Below are 6,222 nucleotides of genomic sequence, written 5' to 3'. Positions count from 1 at the left end.
ACTCAAACTCACGTCCATCAAGTTGGTGATGTCATCCAACCATCTCATCCTCTGTCGTCCCCTTCTCCTCCCACCTTCAATCTTTCCCAGCATCAGGGTCTTTTCCAATGAGTCAGTTCTTCACATCAGACGGTCAAAGTATTGGAGCTTCAGCTTCAGCATCAGTCCTTCCAATGAATATTCAGGACTGAGTTCCTTTAGGATTGACTGGTTGGATCTCCTTGCAGTCCAAGGGACTCTCAAGAGTCTTCTCAAACACCACAGTTTAAAAGCATCAATTCTTTGATGCTCAGCTTTCTTTATAGTCCAACTCTCACATCTATACATGACTATTGGAAAAACCATAGCTTTGACTAGATCGACCTTTGTTGGCAAAGTAATGTTTCTGCTTTTTAATACGCTAAGTTTGTCATAGCTTTTCTTCCAAGGAGCAAGCATCTTTTAACTTCATGGCTGCAGTCACCATCTGCAGTGATTTTGGAGCCCAATAAAATAAAGTCTCTCACTGTTTCCATTGTTTCCCCATCTATTTGCTGTGAAGTGATGGGACCAGATCCCATGATCTTAGTTTTCTGAATGTTGAATTTTAAGCCAACTTTTTCACTTTCCTCTTTCACTTTCATCCAGAGGCTCTTTGTTTCTTCTTCACTTTCTGCCATAAGGGTGGTATCATCTACATATCTGAGGTTATTGATATTTCTCCCAGCAATTTTGATTCCAGCTTGTGCTTCATCCAGCCTGGCATTTATGATGTACTCTGCATATAAGTTATATAAACAGGGTGACAATGTACAGCCTTGACATATTCCTGTCCTGATTTGGAACCAGTCTGTTGTTCCATGTCCAGTTCTAACTGTTGCTTCTTGACCTGCATACAGATTCCTCAGGAGGCAGGTCAGGTGGCCTGGTATTCTCATCTCTTTAAGAATTTTCCAGTTTGTTGTGATCCACACAGTCAAAGACTTTGGCATAGTCAATAAAGCAGAAGTAAGATGGCAGAGCAGAAGGACATGTGCTCATCTTCTTTGAAAACTCCAAAACTACAACTCGCTGCTGAATAACTGTCGACTGGAGAAAGTTGGATCCCACCAAAAAAAGATACCCCACGTCCAAGGGCAAAGCAGAAGCCCCAGCAAGATGGTAGGAGGGGCGAAATCGAGTTTAGACTCAAACCCCTTACCTGCCAGAGACACTCAGAGGGCTCAAACAAAACTTGTGCTCACCAGGACCCAGGGACCCCACAGAGACTGAGCCAGAACTGTGCTTGAGTGTCTCCTGCGAAGGTACGGGTCAGCAGTGGCCTGCTACAGGGGCAGGGGCTCTGGGTACAGCAGACCTGGGTACGGCATAAGCCCTCTTGGAGGGGGTTACCATTAACCCCACTATAGAGCCACCAGGACTTACACAGGACTGGGGAAACAGACTCTTGGAGGGCACAAACAGAACCTTGTGTGCACTGAACCACTAGGGAAGCCTAATTATTATAATTTTTATTGGAGTATAGTTGATTTACAGTATTTGTTGTGTTAGCGCAGGCGTACAGCAAAGTGAACCAGTCATATATATACTTATATCCACTCTTTTTAGATTCCTTTCCTATATAGCCCTTCACAGAGTATTGAGTAGAATTCCCTCTGCTGTATAGTAGGACCTTATTAGTTACCTATTTTATGTATAGTATTGTATATATGCCAGACCACAATTTAAATAGCAAGGCTCTAGGGAATTCCCTGAGAGTCCAGTGAGTCATTAGGACTCCATGCTGCCACTGTAGGGGACTAGGGTTCAATCCCTGATTGGGGAACTAAGATCCCACAAGCCATGCAGCATGGCCAAAAAAAAAAAAGGAATCAAAATAAATAAACAGTCATAAATGGAGAAGGCAATGGCACCCCACTCCAGTACTCTTGCCCGGAAAGTCCCATGGATGGAGGAGCCTGGTGGGCTGCAGTCCACGGGGTCACTAAGAGTCGGACACGACTGAGCGACTTAACTTTCACTTTTCACTTTCATGCATTGGAGAAGGAAATGGCAACCCACTCCAGTGTTCTTGCCTGGAGAATCCCAGGGACGGGGGAACCTGGTGAGCTGCTGTCTATGGGGTCGCACAGAGTCGGACACAACTGAAGTGACTTAGCAGCAAGACTTTATTCCTCCTACACAAGGGAATGAAATAGCACTTAGCAATTTTGCCATTATCCATTAGGGAAAGCTACCCTATTGCATGTATTTTGATGAATCTCTCATAATTATGATGACTAGGTGAGTGAGAGAACAAAATGCTTATGCCTGTCCCAGAAAGAGTGTGAGGGAAAACATCATTTTGTCCTTGCAATAACCCTGTGAGATTAGATGATGGTCCCCATTTTGCAAATGAGGAGGGTGTTCAGAGAAGGTGAGCAAATGTCAGAGCTATGGCTTGTTCTACAGTCTGACTCCAAACCCAGTGCCCACTCCCCCACACTGCCTGGTCCCCACTTCCCTCTCTCCCATATCTCTGAAACTGCCATTCAGCCCTGGATTTGGAAACAGTTGCAAGCTCTAGATAGAAAAGGGATTGAGGATATCTAAGCACCAGGATATGCTCCTACAGACATGCAAATTTATGTGACAAGGACGTTCTAGGCAGCAGCATTTATAAGAGAGAAGAGCTGGAAACTCCGTTAGAAACACACGGTAGAATTGCTCAAAGATGACTTAAAACAGTAGCAACTGCCTTCCCGTTAGCTTGCATCACCTGTCATTTCTTTCTTGATTTTCAGTACTACCTCTTGTTTGTTTCTGTCTATGTCTGTCTCATCTATTAGAATGTCAGTTCTTGAAAGTCAAGAACATTGCTGGGTTCCTAATGTCAGTGTTCAATCATTTTTGTGAAATGAATGAACCTGAGCATTTTGAGATAGCAAGTAAAAAGGTCATTGCAGGATGTTGTGCACAGGATACTATTTTTGTTTTAAAAAATGTTTGAGTGCAGGTAGAGAAAAATCTGTAAGACTGAATATTAATAACTTTGGGATGGGACTGGGGATTAGGGTAGGGATGATTCTCATTTTCCATTATTTCAGTCTGTTTTTTACTATGAGCATGAATTTCCTTAGTAATAATAAAAGTGTGTTTTTTTTTTAAATAATATTCCAGACTTTTATCTATAGGTACCAACATTGATATCTGGGGATGTTTATTCCAGCATTATTTATAGTAGCAAAAAGTAGAAATTATCATTTGCCTGCTTTAAAAGGGCTTACCAGGTAGCACTAGTGGTAAAGAATCCACCTGCCAATGCAGGAAACATGAGAGACTCAGGTTCGACCCCTGGGTCAGGAAGATCCCCTGGAGGAGGGCATAGAAGCCCACTCCAGTATTCTCGGCTGGAGAATCCCATGGACAGGGTAGCCTGGTGGGCTACAGTTCATGGGGCTACAAAGAGTTGGACATGACTGAAGCGACTTAGCGTGCATGCAACACAGAACTCCATTCCTCTGGAGATCCCTCAGACTCGGAATGCTTCTTCCTTTTTTTGTTTAGTGGCTCAGTCGTGTCTGACTCTTTGCAACCTCATGGACTGTAGCCTGCCAGGCTCCTTTGTCCATGGGATTTTCCAGGCAAGAATACTGGAGTGGGTTTCCATTTCCTTCTTCTGGGGATCTTCCCAACCTAAGGATCTAACCTGCAGCTCCTATCACATCTCCTGCATTGCAGATGGATTCTTTTACTGCTGAGCCACCAGGGAAGCCCTAGAATGAATCCTTTCAGTTCAGTTCAGTTCAGTCGCTCAGTCGTGTCTGACTCTTTGTGACCCCATGAATCACAGCATGCCAGGCCTCCCTGTCCATCACCAACTCCCAGAGTTCACTCAGACTCATGTCCATCGAGTTGGTGATGCCATCCAGCCATCTCATCCTCTGTTGTCCCCTTCTCCTCCTGCCCCCAATCCCTCCCAGCATGAGGGTCTTTTCCAAATGAGTCAACTCTTCGCATGAGGTGGCCAAAGTATTGAAGTTTCAGCTTCAGCATCAGTGATTCCAATGAACACCCAGGGCTGATCTTCTTTAGGATGGACTGGTTGGACCTCCTTGCAGTCCAAGTTACTCTTAAGAGTCTTCTCCAACACCACGGTTCAAAAGCATCAATTCTTTGGCGCTCAGCTTTCTTCACATCCTTTAATAAGTCAATATAGTATTTTTTTTTTTAATTGAAGAGTAATTGCTTTATAGGATTTTGTTGTTTTCTGTTAAACATCAACATGAATCAAACATTGGTGTACATATGTCCCCTAACTGTTGAACCTCTCTCCCACCTCTCTCCCCATCCCACCCCTCTAGGTGGTTACAGCCCGTTTGAGTTCCCTGAGACATACAGCAAATTCCCATTGGCTATCTATTTTACATATGGTAATATAAGTTTCCATGTTATTCTCTCCATACATCTCACCCTCTGCTCTCATCTTCCCATGTCCATAAGTCTGTTCTCTCTGTTTCTCCATTGCTGCCTGGCAAATAAATCCATCAGTACCACTTTTCTAGATTCCATATATATGTGCTAGTATACGATACTTATCTTTCTCTTTGTGACTTACTTCACTCTGTATAATAGGCTCAAGGTTCATCCAGCTCATTAGAACTGACTCAAATGCATTTCTTTTTATGGCTGAGTAATATTTCATTGTGTATATGAAGCACAACTTCTTTATCCATTCATCTGTCAATGGATATCTAGGTTGCTTCCATGTTCTAGCTGTTGTAAATAGTGCTGCAATGAACAATAGGATACATGTGTCTTTTTCAATTTTGGTTTCCTCAGGGTATATGCTTTAGGAGTGGGATTGCTGAGTCATGTGTTGGTTTTATTCCTAGTTTTTTAAGGAATCTCCATACCATCTCCCATAGTGGCTGTACCAATTTACATTCCCACCAAAAGTGCAAGAGCATTCCCTTTTCTCCACACCCTCTCCAGCATTTATTGTTTGTAGACTTTTTGGATGATTGCCATTCTGACCGGTGTGAGGTGATATCTCATTGTAGTTTTGATTTGCATTTCTCTAATAATGAGCAATGTTGAGCATCTTTTCACGTGTTTGTTAGCCATCTGTATTGGAGAAATGCTTATTTAGGTCTTTTCCCCACTTTTAGATTGGGTTGTTTGTTTTTCTGATATTGAGCTGTATGAGCTGCTTGTATATTTTGGAAATTAATCCTTTGTTAGTTGTTTAATTTGCTATTATTTTCTCCCATTCTGACGGTTGTCTTTCCACCTTGTTTATAGTTTCCTTTGCTATGCAAAAGCTTTTAAGTTTAACTAGGTCCCACTTGTTTACTTTTGTTTTTATTTCCATTACTCTAGGAGGTGGATCATAGAGGATCTTGCTTTGATTTATGTTGTTGAATGTTCTGCCTAAGAGTTTTATAGCTTCTGGTCTTACACTTAGGTCTTTAATCCATTTTGAGTTTATCTTTGTGTATGGTGTTAGAAAGTGTTCTAATTTCATTCTTTTACATATAGCTGTCCAGTTTTCCCAACACCACTTACTGAAGAGGCTATCTATGCCCCATTGTCTATTTTTGCCTCCTTTGTAAAAAATGAGGTACCAATAGGTGTGTGGATTTATTTCTGAGCTTTCTATCTTGTTCCATTGGTTTATATTTCTGTTTTTGTGGCAGTACCATACTGTCTTGATGACTGTAGCTTTGTAGTATAATCTGAAGTCAGGAAGGTTGATTCATCCAGCTCCATTCTTCTTTCTCAAGATTGCTTTGGCTATTCAGGGTCTTTTGTGTTTCCATATGAATTTTGCAATTTTTTGTTCTAGTTCTATGAAAAATGCCATTGGTAGTTTGATAGGGATCACATTGAATCTGTAGATTGCATCTGGTAGTATAGTCATTTTCACAACATTGATTCTTCCTTCCCAGGAACATGGACTATCTCTCCATCTGTTTATGTCATCTTTGATTTCTTTCATCAGTGTCTTATAATTTTTTGTATATAGTTCTTTCATCTCCTTCAGATCAGATCAGATCAGATCAGTCACTCAGTCGTGTCCGACTCTTTGCGACCCCATGAATCACAGCATGCCAGGCCTCCCTGTTCATCACCAACTCCCAGAGTTCACTCAGACTCATGTCCATCGAGTCAGTGATGCCATCCAGCCATCTCATCCTCTGTCGTCCCCTTCTCCTCCTGCCCCCAATCCCTCCCAGCATCAGAGTCTTTTCCAATGAGTCA

The sequence above is a fragment of the Bison bison genome, unplaced genomic scaffold (genome assembly GCF_000754665.1).
Source record: "Bison bison bison isolate TAMUID 2011002044 unplaced genomic scaffold, Bison_UMD1.0 scf7180017864289, whole genome shotgun sequence".
NCBI lineage: Eukaryota > Metazoa > Chordata > Mammalia > Artiodactyla > Bovidae > Bison > Bison bison.
This window is presented reverse-complemented; position numbering follows the sequence as displayed.